At 34.7% G+C, this 19076-nt stretch overlaps 1 protein-coding gene across 3 annotated transcripts in view; it reads right to left on the bottom strand.

Moving 5' to 3' along the window:
• The window catches only part of Fife (regulating synaptic membrane exocytosis protein fife), a 231038-nt gene that overhangs the window by 176261 nt on the left and 35701 nt on the right, over positions 1-19076 (bottom strand). For 2 of the 3 annotated variants that reach the window (XM_070111821.1, XM_070111823.1), the window contains exon 3: positions 14675-14755. The exons of the other annotated variant lie outside the window; for it this stretch is intronic. The gene's annotated coding sequence lies outside the window, so the exon portion shown is untranslated. The remainder of the gene's footprint in view (positions 1-14674; positions 14756-19076) is intronic. 3 annotated transcript variants of the gene reach the window in all.

Genomic DNA, 19076 nt, shown 5'->3' with positions numbered 1-19076 from the left:
ACCCATTGCAGATTTACAGTGAAATAGGATGACAGATCCGCTAGAAGATCATGGAAATCCTTCACTGTCTTCGACGAAATCCTACGAGACATCAGAGATTTCAAAGCCGCTTGGCTGTCTGTATATATAAATACACTTCTTGTTGTGATTACGCTTTTTGTTAGTACAAGAAGGCTTTCTTTAATTGCAGTGACCTCTGCTTGGAAGACACTACAGTGGTCTGGTAACCGGAAGGCGATTTTGGTATCTAATTTAGCCGAGAAGACACCGCCGCCTACTCGGTTATCCAGTTTGGAACCGTCCGTATAGAAGCTAATCCCTTCTTCCTTGTCCACTACATCCCGTTCCCACTCCTCTCTGGAGGGAAAGGTAATATTGAGGACCGGATTTAGGTTCAGCTCCACCGGATTGCGAAAATCCGTAGTTATGGGAAGAACCGGGAACTTCCTAAGTATCCTAGAATGTCCCTTGTTACAGGTGACTAATAGGGAGGCTTCCCTCAGTCTTAGAGCTGACTTCGCTGCCATTTGCTTGCAATATAAGTCTGTTGGCAGCAAGTGTAAAATTATGTTGAGTGCCTGGCTTGGCGTAGTTCTAAGAGCTCCACTGATGCAAATACTAGCTGCTCTTTGTATACTTTCCATGCTTCTAATCGCATATTTCTTTTCTGTAATTGGCCACCATACTACAATCCCGTAGGTCATGATCGGCCTTACAATTGCTGTGTACAGCCAGTGAGCCACCCGAGGTGTCAGTCCCCACCTGGGCCCCACCATTCTTTTACATGTGTAAAGCGCTGTAGCAGCTTTCTTTACCCTCGCTTCCAGGTTTTGTTTCCAAGAAAGCTTCCTGTCCTGTGATGTGGGAATAACAGGATATATATATTACGGTGAAGCGGAAAAAATTGTTTTTTTTTTGCTTAGCCTAAGGGTAAAATCTGTAGATAATAAAAAAAGAAAATTTTTGGACAAAAAAAAAAAAATTTTAACATCTAGAGGCTCAAGTTTAAAGTAAATTTCGAGTTAAAATTTTTTTTGAATAAAAAAAAAATATTTTTGGCTTAAACTCTTTACATTTATATAAAAATTGCCGAATGTGATGGTTTTTGACTCACAATTTATTTTAATGCTTAAGGAAGGACTTTTTTTAAAACTCCAATAATGACCACAAACATTTTTTTTAAGTTGATAACTTTTAATTGGCCAGAAAGAGGACTCTCCACAGCTTCTAGAACAATAATCAAAAATTTTTTACGAAAAAAAATTTTAACTCGAAACTTTACTTGAAAAGTGAGTGGGATGTAGTAGTAGTGAGTAGATGTTCAAAAAAATTTTTTTTTTGTCCAAAAATTTTATTTTTTTATTTTAATCTACAAATTTGAGCCTCAGGCTAAGCAAAAAAATGTCTTTTCGCTCCAACCTATTATATGTATTTATGTAGTTCATTTATGTAATTATTGCTCCAGTTTTGCTCTTCAGTGTATGTTTGATATGGTCTCCGACGAATCCTTCAGGGTGTTACAAACTTCGTGGCTAACTTAATATACCCTGTTTATACCCTCACATGTAGCTTAATAAACAAACGTAAAGGAATAAAAAATCAACTAAATTCTATGCAACACAGCTATAGCAACATCAGCAAGCTGGAGTGACAGCAGGCAAATTGCAGACGACCACAGATGTGTACCGCACCAGCGATCTGTATTGGACAATATACACAACTAACTTAGGCGACTGGAGCGAAACCGAGACGGCTGTTGCCCAAATAGAATACGGTGCAGGTACGGAAAAGGTTCAGGTAACCATCACCATCGGGATCAACGATGTTTCTTAATGCGTTATAGTGTAGAGTGTAGAGTGAGATGCCAGTATCAGCGATGGCTTGGCAACCGCAACTGCACAAGACCTCATATACACAGTTTATAGAGTCGCCGACGTTTCCTTCTGGGCGTTGCAAATTTCGTGGTGAACTTAAAAGTAGTATCCCTGTGCGGCATTTTAAAATAGTATCTAACTTCATTACTTGTTCAAAATTTTCCAATATATGTTAAGTGCAGGTTTGGGCATATGTAAATAATAGTCTTTCCAGGAATGCGACATTCTATAATTTGATCAAAAAAGCCTTCACATATTCAATACTGACATTAGTATCAACCGTATTAAATTTAAAAAGTCATTCTCTTATCTGTCATGTTAAATCATATTAGTAATATACAAAATCTGCAACAAATAAGCGGATAAGGCAACAATCGCAACTTTTCACAATCCATCTGAATTTTACTATATACCTATTTTGATATTTTCTTAGATATTCCATATCTAATTGCAGTTTAGTTGTCGCAACAGACTAAAAGCAGAGCCTATGTTGAATGATGGTATGGTTTCATAGTGCCCTGTACTCGGATTAAGTACAGGGTTTTCCAATAAGAGTGATATGACTTTTGACAAAAAAAAGCACACTAATTGTTAAAGAAATTCAAATGTTTTTTGTTTAGTGTGAAATCAATACAATTAGGTTCTGAGTATAACAACATTTAAATGGTCCCCACGACTTCGTTTGCAGGTATAAATTCCATGAAAACATATTTCGAGTACTTTTTCCACTAAATCAATATAATATATATATTTTGTAAGGTCTCCAACGTTTCCTCGCGTTACAAATTTCGGCGCAAACATAATATACCCTTTTCAGGGTGTAAAAATGATAACAGAGAGAAAAGAAAAATAAACTGAAAGAAAAAAAGTTCAACTAAATAGTTACATAAAAACTGGTTGATTACATTCCATACAGTGATAACTTAAGTATTGTATATAATTTTTTTTAACTTTAACTTGTTCCACATTTTTCGCATGAGCAGGAAGGACATTATATTCCAACATTTGTATGCATATATTTGTCCTCTCTACTAGGAATATCTAATTTCACAGTTGAATACACCTCTTAGCATGCGCCTGAACAAATAAATAAACAAAATGGCAAGGTAAAATGTGCGAATTGTCATTGAGCAACAAGTAATATTGCTAGAAGAGCGCAAACCAACGTTAACAGGGCTTCGAGGAAGCCAAGAGCAATCTAACTGCAGGCAAATGACAATGGTCCGAGCAAAAAGTGCAACACAACAGCGAAATTTAATAATACTTGTGCCTGGCAACAATGACCATGGCAGTGCCAGTAGCAACAGGAATAAAAGCAACAACACACATTACAACAAAAATCAACATAACAACAGCAAAGGCAGTGCTGCCATTGGCGAAAGCCTCATTTCGCTACACTTCCGCTGGAGCAATGAGTGCTATAGCAAATATTGAATGTCATTGCCACTGAAATGCGCCCGCAAGCACATACAAATACTCACACACCTACACAGGTGACTGTTCACTGCCATTATAATAGTGTGTGACATTTTCGTTGCGCCGCAACCGCCGCGGACTAAGAGCGCTTTGCCACCGAATCAATGAAGCTCAAACTTAATTCAATAAAGTGCGCACCGAAGAGGCTGGCCGGTGGCTGGCCTGCGAGGCGTGGCGCTGCGCAGCGGAATTGTATTAGAAATATCACAAGTGCGTCGTCGAAAGTTAAACAGAGCAGTTTCCTGGATACTTTTGCGTTCTCACCTCCCCGCAGATAGCAGCGCATGCATTGTTGTGCCTTGACTGCGAACTGTGTGGCCATGGCGTATGAGTAACTTTGCGGTTACAATGACAATTGGTTTATGCTGCTTATTCAATACGACCCATCACACACACACAAACACACACACTAGTAAATAACAGTACAAAGTTACGCAAACAATTTTAATAATGTTTATTTTTGCACAAAACAAGTGGGTAAAGCAAAACAAAGTCAGTGCGGGCTGCTGGCAGCGAGCCAGCGGCAGACGCTTGAGTATGAGTAGAGTTCACATTCTTCGCTGCAACAAAAGCGCTCAGAATCGAAAAAGTATATATATGTGTATATACATGTGGAAGACACCTTGCAATTCCGGCGCACTTCTCTCAGCAAATATCTGTGAGCAAATATATGCGCACTTGAAGCACATATAGCTCAAGCAATTCGGTGGCATGCAACAAAATGATGATAACAAAAGATTGCAAATGAAAAGTTAAGTTTACTTTGAAAGTGGCAGCCAGCACAGAAAAAAAAGAAAAAGGTACATCAGCCAGCGCTGCGACGCACTCAGTTGTCAAGCAGTTGTGAAATACTCGCCGTAATAAAATATGTTGTGGCAAATGAAAGCATTCCTTGCCACTAAACGAAGGCCACACGCAAAGCCGCACAACTACCCGTATGTGTGCGCCGAAAAAGTTTGCGAAATATTTGAGTTTTTGTGGATTTGCACCGTTTTTGCCACGCTCGCTCTTATCTCGGCCGCCGTAACTTGTCTCACCTGCTGCCAACTTACTGTCTCGTTAATAATGTGCTTTCCTCCCTTTGGCTGGCAGGCGGTAATGCCAATTGTGTTAAAATTTATGTCGAAATTTTTCAGCAGGAAGTCGTAAATAGCGGCGACTTACGACAACAAAAAGCTAAAAAAAACTTTCTGACACACTCAAAAAGCCGCAAACTCTCATTTGTTTAGGGAGACTCATAAAGTGTTGGCTTTTTCGTAGAGAGTGTCAGGCACATATCTACTTGAATAGGAGTAAACCCGAATTTAATGTATATTACTAACTCAGATCTGTGCCAAAAGAGTTAGCGATCTTATGGCATATTATGACAATGGCTTAAGTCTGTGATTTTAGAATAAAAAAATTAGTTTTCACCCAATTCGTTTCATTACTCAAGATAGATTCGCATCTGTCTGTTTGGTTTCGACGTGAGTTGTCCATTCACCGCTATTAATGACGATAACATCGAAACTATGCTTAAAAATATATCAGAGTTGTATTTAAATACGTGACCACGAAGGTAAATTCAGAGAGCCTACAAAATATATATACGGATACTGTTTGTACCGAAACTAGTCTCTCAGTTTTTGAGATATCGATCTGAAAGAGCTTTTTATGGAAAACTTTTGTATTGTACTTTTTCTGAATTAGCGAATAATAAAAAACATTATTTATTCTTACTTATGCAAACTGGTTATGAGGTGCTCAACTAAACAGTTTTTATATATTAAAGATATCTTTTAAATATAAGCGCTATTTGTTTAAACCGCTTTACTAAATGCAAACTTACAAATGCACAAACTTTTATTCGAAAATCACTTTTCTCTCATTTTTTGTACCTACATAAATATCCGGGAACAAAATATAATCCATTGTTGAGCTTGAAAACGTCAAATTTTCAGTTCTTGTAATCAATTTGAGCATGTGCAAGAATGTAGTATATATACATATATACTTACATATATATATACACCAGAATGTTTATATTATATAAGCTTAGTATCTGCAGTATGTTTGGAATATAAATACAAATGTAACAGCTTACGCATGTAAATCCGTCTAAATTTAGATTTCACCTGAAAAACGACATTTGTCTAAAGTTTAAACAATGCCAGAGAAGTCCACTATTTTGTTTATTTAAATTTTTTGTACAAAGTCAGCAGAAATCTACCACCACAAAAGTGAAAGTGAAAAGATATAATACGTAAGTATACATGTATGTATTATGTAGTATATTTCTGTATAGTGACAGGGCAGATGAAGAGGGTAAGAGTGTTGTGTTATGCAGTTTCACAAGCTGCTGGTAAAAGTGACGCTGATAACATATACATAACTTTAAAAAGGTTTTTCAAATGGACGATATTGTGTCATATATCCACAGAGGAGTTTTCTGCATAAATACAAACACATAAACTTCTTTAATAACAAAAAGAAAAATAGAAGAAAGCATGTTCAGTATAATACGTTATTCTTCCATTTGGATAATCCATAGTCGACGTACAAATTTCATTTATTTGCAAAAAATGCGGAAGAAAATTATTCCTTTTTCAAAAAGAGTTTAAGATGGGAGGAGTCCAGAAATAATTCCTATAATATAGTATAGTAATTTCATGCCTTGAAAATGATATGTTAAGATTCATTTTCAGATATAGGTATACATAATTGCGACGAGAGTGTCAAGGCTTATATTGCAGAACAAGCGAAAAGGCTTAATGTCCTTCTCATTTACGAATATGTTCTAGATCAGCAGCGAGAAGTTTTAAATATATATTACTTGACAACCGAAAGATGACTTCGCCTTACAGCAACAATAATTTTCATTGAATTCATCTCACACGGCTGATCAACAATTTTTATTATTATTTCGCACACATATGCCTTATCTATAAGCATATCTTTATATTTTTTTACCATATTTGCTTAGCCATATTTTCCACATCAATATCCAAAGTGCTTGCCTACGATTTTAAGCCTTCAATTTACCGCTCATCTCGCGTATACTTCGTTTCTTGCTGCTTTAGAAAATGTAAACCTTTTTACGCGTATTTCGCGTATGTGTGCAAATTACATCTATATGTATTTATGTACATATGTTTGTTTGTGCTGCTATATTAACGCCTGGTGGGCGGTTGGATTTTATCGATTTTCAGAATTTCACATTACTCTTGCAACATATTTCCATATTTCTAAGTACAAATGTATGTATATGTGTATGCAAGAAGACTCATGTATGTCTATGTATGTACCAACACAATCTAAAATATTTCACAAATTCGTGTATTACTTTTGTTTCGCAAATAATGTATTTTCAAAGCGGGCAGCATCAAAGAAGATTACGGGGAGAAAGCTATCAGCGATATCGAGGCGATGAAGCGAATATTGCCACTACAATATGGCGTGCACACACACACACATATGTACATTTATAGGTGTATGCATATATTTACATATGGCAGAACCAAAACCTCAAACATGCCATATACGAGATATGTTTGTGTGAGTCTGTATGAAACTGTTGCCCTTGGCAATACAACCCGACTAACGCAACAAATCACTTTCATCTCTCAATAAACGCATACAAGCCAAGGTAAAAGCAACAAATATTTAAATATGAGCACATATATTGATAATACATATAGTCAAAGGGGATAATCCATACCCTTCAATAAAATATTTCCGAATTCAGTACGAACTAGTTTTCAAATGCTCAGAAATGGAACAGTAACAAGAAAAAAAAACATTATCATTAGAAGGATATAAAAAGATATTTATTCTGATTTCGATCGGTCAATTTGAATAACAGCTATATGCTATGAGATCGGACTACTCAACAGTTTATTCAGAGATTGAAGCGATGCCGAACTTCATATACCCTGTTTAGAGTAGATAAGAAAAAAAATATCATTAGTACTGACTGGACCATAATTTCCCTGCAAAGGATTGTTCGAGTACCTTTAAAGAAAGTATACCCAAGTACCATAAGCCACACATTCTTATGCGACTCATCGCTGACTCATTCAATCGCCACCTTGACTGGGTTTCAAGTAGCTCATTTCACTGCAACATATTTCTACAAGTATATGCATATGTATGTAAATATATGTATACGAGTATGTATGCAAATATATTTGCCAACTGTTAGTAGGAATGGAAATTGGAATTTCACATGAGATTTCATATTCCTCGAATGTCCTCCAGTCGCTGAGTAGAAAAAAAATAGAATTTTCATGAGAATTGCTGGAAGTACAAAGTCTTTATTTCTATTCTAGCTTTTCTAATGTTCTTATGTCACACATTCATGTATTTAAGTGTTTGACGATAATTTCTTGCTAAAAAAATAAAATGTCAATATTTTTGGACACTATTTATGTAACAAAGAAACTATTAAGTTCAAAGACACTTACGCAGCAAGAAAAACAAAATTCTAGTATAATATTCCCAGAACCGCAAAGGATGACACTATTTTGTGTACAATAACCATAAATCGGTTTATAAAACTAAACTGAAGCTCAATTTGAAGCAATACTAGTACTAAAAGTTCTATTTGGTTATATGCTGCAATGCCATACTTTCAATCAATCAGGGGAAGTGGCTAAAATTGAAATTAGTCTCCTCAATTCATTTATACGTATGGTATATAAGAACTAGCAAAAAGAAGTACATGATTTTTGTAATAGATGGCTTTTGTAATCTACATCTCAAGCAGGATTTACGTGCTTCCATTACGGTCAAAGCGGATTTGATGTCAAAGGTGCAATTTTCGAAAATATTGATAAAGTATTATAACATAAATCGTCTAGTCCGACCATCATGTAAACACTGTGGCAAACGGTGATCAAGCTTGGTTTGATGGTGAGGAAGATTATTATATCGTTTTGTGAGATTACGAGGGAATTATTTACTGTGAGTTACTCTCCTATAGTCAAACTCTTACTTCGAACCTGTACTGTCAACAATTGGACACTCTGAAGAAAATAATCACCCAGTAGCGGCCAGCTATGTATAATAAGAGAGGAGTTTTAATCCATCTGGACAACGCCAGACCATACACATCGGTAGTTACTCGTCAGAAGCTGCGAGAGCTTGGGAGGTTTTTATGCATCCAGCTTATTGTCCAGACCTGACACCCATTGATTTCTGCTAGTTCTTGTCTATAAAAAAAAAATAAAAATTATATTACCTCCCAATTCCAACGAGTAATCGATCAAAATGAGGCATATTTGACATACTCAGATCATTCGAATTATGCTAAATAAAACTTTCAGTTTATTTATACTAGACCTTATAAAAGGGTAGAGATCTTCTTTGAAATTTTTCTCGAATCACTAAGTAAATCAATTCGTTCCACAACTTTCTAGATATCATTTTCCTCACAAGTATGAGGCTTAATGAATGGATGGTCTTAAGATAATTGTAATAACTAATAACCGAATCTATTTTCAATTGAAAATTAGCCCTTTCCAATTCAGTTCAAGCCATATACTCATATCATATTCATAGAATGAAGAAGAACCTTAATATATTCTAAACCGATCGGAATCAAGTACTTGCATAGAAAACTTTCTCAATTGACGAGATACCTTCACGAAATTTGGTATGGAATATTGCCTGAAGAAATAGTAAAGATCGAGTCACTATAGCATATAGCTGCGATACAAACTGGCCGATCAAAGGTTGTAAGAAATCTTTTGTATTTGTGAAGACTGTTTTAGTTTCGGTGCAACCGACGTTAACGTTTTGTTTTTTTTTTATTCACTTAGCGTTAGCAGTGATTTAAAAAAAACCCCTTTTTTGACTATGACTTCAACCGAAGAGATCATGAGACAGAGAGAGAGAGAGAGAGAGAGAGAGGGAGAGATAGTGTGAGAGAGAGAGGGAAAGCTAAACCGACACACAAAAAGAGAAGAAAATCATAAAAAAATGTATATATTATGCAATGCAATATACTTCTGTTATTGAGAATAACAACGACAATATGTTACATATCTATAAACTACTCAGAATACATTTATTTATAAACTACAAAAATAAGGCTATTCTGCTGACATGTGCTTCCCTTATAAAATCCTTTCGGATATACCATTAAGTCTGTTATAGCAAACGCCAAAGAAGTGAGCCTTTATTAAGTCAGTAGCATGAGTTCCCTTGTTCTGTCATCTTCGAGAAAAAGTCACAGTTTCAAGAGACAAAAATGCCTTTGTAAGTAGTTATGAATCTTAAGGTAACTGATTGATAAGTGATTAGCATACACCGATTCTTCAGTTTAGCGATTTTTATTTCTTTAATAAAAGTAAGCACATTTTTGGTTGAAATTACTGCAAATGAGTTAAAAACCTGAAATACCTATTTATATATTGCTTAAATATATTTGATGAAAACTCTCGGCAGCCCCCATATCTAAAAAGGAACTAAATAAAACAACAATCGAACATTAAAATATGTAAATAAATGCTAATGCGTTTTGTATTAAACAAACGCCACAATTGGCACATTCGTGGGCAATCACAGCCAAGTGTCGCTCATACGACCTGTCGCACGCGCATTTTGTGCGTTTAAATTGTGTCAACACTCACACACACACACATATGCATTTTACAGTTATTTGTCATAACACACACTGAGTAATATGCAAATATTTGAAGCGCTTTGCTTTTAGTTCATGTGGGCGACTACAAATATTTACATGCGCTTACATATACACCAATACAGCAACCATACAGCAATACCAAATTGCAAACAATTCCTTATGCCAGTATGTGCAAACACATATTTCTCTACCTTTAGCAAGACAAAACTAAGTGAATTGCCTTTGAATTTTTGCATTCAAAGCAACAAAAACTGAGCTTTTATAAAAAAATTTTGGAACTTGGCCTGCACGTTTGCGTCACTCGCTCCCGAATGCCTTAAGTTTTGCGAATATTTTTCCATTTTAGTTGATTGAAAACGTCCAATGCGATTTGTATGCAAAACTCGTTTTATCAACATACGCGCTTTTTGCTGAAAATGCTTGGGTAACGCACTCACACATGTGTATTGGTAATTTCTTGCGGTACACCAACTTCCATTTGCACACACCAACGTCAGCGCCCAATCGCTCGCATTTATTTAAATTTACCTTTTCAACTCATTTACTTTGCACTCAAACGCATTTGCATATGTATGTGTTTGCCTAAAGTCTTACTTGAGTGGTACACACAAGTGAAATCGCAGCTTACGACCCTTTTCACATTTTGTTGCGGGAAATGCTTCTTTGGTGTGTTCTATCAATTCGCGCTGAGTTATTACTATCTATTATAAACAAGTAACGGTTTACATATATGTAATATATGTAATCCATAAGTGGATTTTATCTTGAAAATATTCGATATTGCGCATCCACTCAAATTTCAATCAGTACTTAGCCACCTAGGCACATACATAGACACATAGACACTTAGCATATAAGTAATATTCTCACATATATAAACAAAACCCAATAAACCAGTACAGTGAAGATTTCTTTGTTACATTTAATTTAGTATTAAGCTGATAATATATAATAAAAATTAGCGTTAATCTTAGTATACATGCCGGATCATTAGCTCGACTCAACATTAACATAAATATATATATTATCAACGTAATCGGCCTACTGTGCGTACTATTCGCAACACCATCACCCATCTTGAGACCCAGCATTCACATGTAATATATAGTTAATGTTTAGCTTTAACCACAAGGGCTAGTTAAGCGTTTCTCAAAGTGATTTTAAAAAGCCTTATGCACTCATAATGTACGAGATCGGCGTAAGAAGACCTAAAAGCACTAAGCACTCAGTGGAGGTATAAATTATTGTAAGTGTATATTTTTATACCAATGCACCATTTCGTTTAGAGTACAACTGTTTTGTACATCTACTGGTTGTTTATAACATCTAACTTATACCATGTTTATCCATGAAATAAATAGGAACAGATGGCGCTCCGCTACATTAAGGGGTTATATCAATATGCAAAACAGAAAAAAACGTGTTTGTGAACTTTTTTGAAAAAGACATTTTATCAAATAAATAAATAAAAAATATGCATTTATATAAAAGAGGTGCCTGGCGGCGAGAAACATTTGTAAAAGAAGGAAATACAAAAGCCAAAAAAATTTATGATTACTGTAGGCAAATACAGGTAATGATCGAGAGACTAGTCAAAAGTTTAAATTTTGACAAAATAACGACTTCCCAAAAAAGTGGTATTTTGTGAAAAAATTTATATTTCATATTACATTAAAAAAGATCGAAATTATTATGAAAAATCTTGTTTCTTTGATTATTAACTGACAAATATGTCAAAGAAATGGATGTGAAAGTTTCAAGTCGATGGGTCCAGCCGTTTAAGGAAAATTTTACTCACCTACTCTGAAAGCAACATTTCGAGAAACACCCACAATAAAAATTATTGCAAATACGCACATATCTCAGAAACTATTTGCCAAAACAATTTCAAAATTTATAGAGAATATTCTCAATTATATGTGAATTCGATTTATATGCAAAAATTAATCGATTTTTGAAAATTTCAAGTGGATATAACCCCTTAAATACTACTTAAAAGAGATATATAACCTCTAAAAAAATATTAAATTTTTTTATTCTAGACAATAGAAGCACATCGTTACACCTTAACATATTTAATTCTCATCTTCTTATTAATTAGGGAATGTTTATATATTTGTATAACATTCTGTACTACGCTGAGAGAGAATATTTCTACAATAGATAACAAATATTTGTGTTCGCTAAATGAACCACTTGAGATATCTGTTAGAAGTTTCACTAAAATGCAGATGAAATTTTAACAACTCTCATGTCAAAAAATTTACGAAAACAATGAGAAAGGTATCTAGTTCAGTTCGACACAAAGGAGTATGTGAATGACTCAGAGAGTGTAGTTGTAAAACTGCTCTCTTTAATACAACCAAGTTTCGCTTCACAGAATTTCGAGAATGTTTGCTAACAGCGAGGAATTGCAAGTATAAAATCTTTTTTTAAATAGAGTGTATTTAACTATTTATTTGATTAATTTAAGACTTCAAAATAAGAGACGGCAGGTATGAAAGGTATTAAAAACAAAACGGATTACTTAAATGTTATTTAGCTTTTGAAACAAAAGTTTCATCACAAAAGAATAAAGCGCTATCAATATGCGTATGTGCTGGATATGTTAGCAGCTGTAAATCTGTTAAACAGCTGTTAGTTCGTACGATACGCTACTTTTGAACGACAAAGTAAATGCTATTATTGAATATAAAACATTAGTAAGCTTCATTTATATTATGAGGTTCTATTAATGCCTTCAAAATTGTATACCTAATTTTTTTAATATTTAATATTTTATATCGAAGATTTTCTTCTCTCTTTGATTTTCTGAGCGGCCTATTTAGTGCTTTTTATCTCGTACATGTAAGCATATGATTTATTGCTAAAAAATGACCCTTGTATTGTAGTTGTGATTGTCTATATCGATAGATTAGTTAAGGATTTAACATTATTTTCAACACTTGCAGCTTCGATGATATTTCTTCTGTATTAGTTATCCAATGTAGAATTATTTTTGAGTTATGAAGTTGGTTACAACTTCGTTACTTTTCTTAATGCTGTCTACATTTGATCCGGAAATGCACAGGTTTTCAACCAGAAATATGTCTGCCTGCAAGTAACTAGCATTTTCCAGCAGGATACCATATACTCTTCAGACGGGAGCGTATCACATTAAACATGTAGACAAGCCCCTCTTGACATTTGCGTTTCGTTGACTGAAAACTTCTAAAATTTCAAAATAATGAGCTCTTGTTATGTTGCTTGGATATTATTCGTCGTTTAAATGATTCAACACATATTTCATGAGTTACATATATATGTATGTATTTATATTATCTTATGCACTTATGTATATTATATATTTTTGTATACACAGTATAAGTAATGAAACAAGCAAAAGAAATTATTGTGTGATAGTGAGCTGAGAAGGAATTACTGTTGATTAATTGACATTTCAGAGTACTTTCGCGGAAAATATTTTCACAGCTAAAGTCACATATCCACACTCACGGGGCTATATAAGGATAAAATGGAAATATATATATATTTCCGCTTCCAAAAAATTATTTTCATTTAGGCGCCTAAGAAGTAATACTAATTGTGATTGGTTGCCAGATAATTTTGCAATGATCTATGCACATCTTCCAACTCCATATGAAAGATCCCTTCAACAGATTTATTCAATTTTAAAGTGACAGTAATTTTCTGCAACCAGTTCACAACAGAAACTAAGAGAATAGGGAAGCCAGGATATTGTACAATCCAAAACGAACAATTCAAAAGCACCAGCCATGATGCCACATGAATGGTTCTCGAGAATACTATTTTCACTCCCACAGCGAAAATCACCCGCGTTTGCGAGCACCAAAAGCCATATGGTAATTATCATTCGTCCATTCATAAGCTTTGAGTACATTTGTATGGACATATGCCGGGAAGCGGCCAATATGCACTTTCTAATTGAAGCTAACTGCCAGCCAGCCTGAACCTAAACGATTCACTGACGCCACTCACCCGCAGTTGGGGATATGCAATCCAAAACTATTCTTGGCGCCGAAGTGAGTGCGTTAATGAAAGCATTGACCGAAACACATGTAGGCTCACATTTACATCAGCCGGTGGGCCTACTTTGTGTTCTCCCTAAATGCCTCCTATTGTTTTCGTTTACTAGGTTCCCTACTATTTATGCAGTCAAAATTTGCGCATTTGTGCTATGCTCTTTGAGCCTAAATTGGTTCGGTCTTTCATTGTCGGCATGCGCTCGTTGGCTTTGTGCAAATTCTTTGTTTTCATTACTTTGTTCAAAGGCAATCGGATGCTGAGTAATTGTTTACTGTCATTGTTTCACTCATTAACATTTTTTTTCGGTGATTTAAAAACGTAAATTTGTTTTGACAATTATTTCGATAAAATGCTTGCGTGCAGAGACTGTTGAAGTGGTGCGTCCTAAATCTCGCGAGCTCCAAGAGAAAAACATTGTCGTTATTGTATCCCTCAAAGTTTGAAAAAAAAGCATTTGGGTATATCAGATAAGTTCATACCAATTTCAATTCAACCAGAAAAATGATCTGCGCTAGCTGAAAATATCGAACACTAGGAAGTATTGTAAGCACTTCTTAATTCATAAATTTTCGAAATCACAAATTACCTTATAAGGTAGTGGAAGTACATATGTATGTTAAGTGATAACATAATAAAATGAATAATAAATTACCTGAACTTTTCGCAGAGCGTGTTTCATTAAGTATACTTATTTACAGGAATATCGTCGAAAACATCATGAATCCATACGTACCTAGAAAGAGATAAGAAAATGATTATTGCTTATTAGTTAATATATCATAGCAAATAAAGTTGTGTTCTTTCGCAAAAAAGGACAAGAAGTAATAAAATATAATTTATAAATGCTCCTGAGTTATTGTATGTAGATCTGTAGGAACAAATCAAATACATATATGTATATATATAAGGGTATATTTGGGGTATATTTAAGCCATATATATTTGCAGCCATATAAATTTGCAGAGTATAATTTTTGAAGAAAAATATTAAATACTTTTCGAGATACACGCAAACTCCTATGGTGCAAAAAAACTGCTACGGTGATTTCGGCTTTCTCCATGGGCGAAACCAAACAAAATATCTCTAGAAGATATTGTTCGTACAATGACCTGCGATCGAAAAGAATTCGAAAATCACAAAATGGCGGCGGGGTTAAAAAAAAACGTTGAATTTTCCCCAACTTTTGGTCGTTTTTTGCCTGCTTAAATTCGTTTTTTGATCAGATCCAACCACTGGTAGGCCATTTTACGGCGAACTATATACAGAAAATACACATAATATATGATTGTGATTTATCTGCAAGTAATCACACAACCAAATTTGAACAAGTAAAGAAGGGCTAATTTCGATTGTAATCGAACATTTCATACGCTTGCAACTTGCAAGGATCAAGGCAGGGAATAGAAGAATTCTAAGTTTCATTAATGTACCATCACCAATATATATGGAGTAATGGAGTAAGTATGGACGTTTCAAATAAAGAAGAGGAAGTGGTATATGAGTATAGTATGGAGTAGAGTATATATATGAGGTAAGAGAGTAAACTTAACAAAGTTCTAAACTGGCAAATGACTTCGAGCAATAGATGGTGTGCCAAAGCGCATAGGCTAATGAGTAGTAAACTTTTTTCTCGTCCCAATATATATTACGTCGCTTTTTTCTGGTTTATATTATGAAGCTTTGAAAATAGTTTATTTTAACAGCAGAAATGTAAAACTTTTGGATCAACCACAAAATTTTGTTCGCCTTACTCATCTTGTAATGAAATTTTTCATATAAAAAACCTATATTAAAAATTTTAGAAATTGTCATTAAATGTAATTTATTCTAAAAAATTGGAAAATATTTTATTCCTACGGCACACATAAACACCAACTGATTTGCATTTGCATTGCAATAATTCTGTACCTCACTGAAAGTTTCTGCCCACCGAATTCGCCAGATTTGGCTGTCATCTGGGAGCAATTAACCCACAGCGACTATTTTCTCTTTAGAAGTCTTATAATTTGACTCGCTGGAATAAGATTTCACACAAAACCTTATGTCAAACAAATGAGTATTTTGAAGACTTCGAAGCTTCACACCAACGTACCGGTATCGAAAGGTTGGAGGACAGTTACAAAAATTACATTACTTTAGAATATTAAAGCCATATTTCTATTTTAAAAAAAATATTATTTTCATTGTTAGGCCAAAGGACTCTATGCGTGTTTTTTTGTCTGAAAGGAAGATGTGTGATATCAACATTTTTCGAACTTTTAGACATGGAAACATATTTTTCAAAAATTCGATATTGAAATTTTGCCAAAATCTCCGCTGAAGAATGCTTGCCAAGTAACACAATAAATACTTAGAAAAACGTTTTAAACAAATTTACAAATAAATACATATGTTTATTAAGCCTTTATCTAATACCAGCAAACAAATCATTGTAAATAACTAACGGTACAAAATGTATCCGAGGTACACGCTCGTTTGTGGCGCTTAGCAATTAATATATACAATCAATAATTGTACGCCAAGAGCAATTAAATGAGCTTAATAAGCTTAATTATGAAAAAGCGTAAAACGCGCCGCGGCAAATACGGCGCCAGCTCGTTGAGACGATGCACAGCAGCAGCTGATGAAGCAATAAATACCCAACACACACACATCTACACCTTAACATTTACATGCATGATATATATTTGTGCAAAATTGCGCGCTCACGCAGCTGAGCGTTGCCCTCCGTCCGCCGTCGTCTCCTATAAATGCTCCCCGGTGCAATGATGCCGAAGGATGTACAAAATTAATCATTAATATTAATAAGTTTACGCCGGGAAATGTCGAACGTTCAGTCAGGGGACATATTTAAAAGTGAAATAAATGAGTTACTGAAGATGGCGCATACTTGTGTCAACTGTATTGCGTCGCCGGAAGAGTTGGTTGGGCGGTAAAGTAATGCTTGGCATATTCTTATTGTTGTTGTGTACAACAGATACTTAGGTTGTAAAATTTTTTCGCGTTTATTAAATACTGATGTATATGCCAACGAAGTTTTGTGTGTTTAACGAGTTAAGTAAAAGTTTTACCGTTAATTTTTCCATTATAGTTATGAAAAGTGTTAATTATGATCGATACACATTTAATTTTAAAATTACTTCTCCTGTGATGAACTGAAGTGCTAATGGCGCACTGATTGATGTGATAAAAATACGACGATGATAACCAAAGAATTTTTCTCTTCTTCTTTTTGGTTTGGCGTCTTACCGGTTATGTGATATTTGTCCGAACTGAGTACAAAAAGTGGTGACTCGATTTATTGCAAAAAAATCGTAAACAGTAACTTTTTTAACAGCAGTGTAGACGTCTCTACAACTACAAGAATGAGTGATCAGCTCTTGAAGACCCTTTCAAACAACATAGCTCACTTAGCCAACTTGTACTTGTTAACATCTGCCGAACATTAAAAATGGCATCGGTAAAATTTTCGGTTGTAAGAGTTTTTTGAGAACTGTGCCATTATAAAATAACTTGTTTTTTATGACAGCAAATATGGTAACAGGGTTCTCCTGTTTCTTCACCTATATTCTCGGCTTTGCGCTGTGCTAAAGTTCTTGAAATAAAATCAACTCTAAAACTCGATTGCGAAGACATTATACTTAAATTGCTTAAGTCCATTCTTATTTCTGAAGACCTTTTGCAAGGTGTGTCTTCACAACTACTCCTTTTGACCGAAATTCTTAACAGCGCACTATTTCTTTACATCCAGCATTTCGGTATGGTAGAAAAGTTGAAACCTAGAGAATGACGTAAATCACTACAAACAATTTGCAACTCCGTGAACGCATTTTATTCTGGGCAGCTCAGTTTTGTTTTAATTTTAAGTCACTGTCTTATTGCCACCATAACAGTAACGCTAAAAAAAATATATCCACGAGATAAAATCATTTCAGCAATTGTCTTCCGACAAATTTTTGTTTCACGATTGAGCTTTTGATACAAAATGGGCTTCAGTCTTTGGGAAATCCTCTTTATTGTTTCCAAATTCGGTGGATGCGCCAGCGGTTCGAAATGCAAATTTTGGTATCATTTTTATTGGATCGTGATATTTTATTCTCTTTCCATTGATATCTCTAAAGTGTCAGTTTTCGTGGTCAGCCCATGCTACGATCCCTTAAAACAATTTTCTGGCTTATTTGAAATTTTTGTCCGTAGTAAGATATTTTGACGTTCACTAAGTTTATTATTTTCGGTATTCATATGTGCTGTGCGGAAATCAGTAAATCACTTACGTATAGTTTCCTCTTATAGAACACTACCACTACCTTATCTTATGAAATTAGTCGTCGTAGAAAATGTGTGATGGAATCGAAATGATTCATAGATACAAAAAATTATATTGAAATATGATATCTATCAGATGGTCTAAATATATTCTACATCCGAGAATCAATTGCAAGCAGTGAGAGAGTCCAACGGCTGAAAATATGAATAATTAAGAACCGATCTGAATTGAATTCGCCTTGTGCCCATCCGAAAATTGTTCATTTATAAAAATTTCTCGTGTCTAGTTATGCTTCAGTATCCTGTTGAGTTCTATATTTTTGTTCCATTTGGAAACCAAGCCATTTGGTGTCACTTGCACTGGTGCCAATTGTAATTGTCATGAAAGTCTCTACGGTATTAAATAGGTATTTCGATTATGAAACCATCGACTGTCTCAGAACTACCTCTTCCCATTAAAAGCTTAACCGAACATGCATAAGCCCCCATAAGCCTCCTCAATAATGTAGACTACACTTCCAGAAGACAAGCCAACCAAAATAAAACCACAACAATGAGGCAAACCATAAAATCACATGAAATGGTATTAAAAACTTGAAGGGCAAAAAATTTCCATTTAAAAAATAATAATTGCCATAAAACTTCCACTGCAAAATGATGAAAATGAAAAGTGAACAAGCAAAGGTGGAAAAAATATTCTTAAAACGTGGAAAAATACGTGGAAAAGTGCTATCTGCGTTGCAATTTTCTTTTCTCATGCGTCATGCAACATTAATTACCCGGCTTGC

Source organism: Bactrocera oleae, chromosome 6 (assembly GCF_042242935.1).
Source record: "Bactrocera oleae isolate idBacOlea1 chromosome 6, idBacOlea1, whole genome shotgun sequence".
Classification (NCBI taxonomy): domain Eukaryota; kingdom Metazoa; phylum Arthropoda; class Insecta; order Diptera; family Tephritidae; genus Bactrocera; species Bactrocera oleae.
This window is presented reverse-complemented; position numbering and strand designations above follow the sequence as displayed.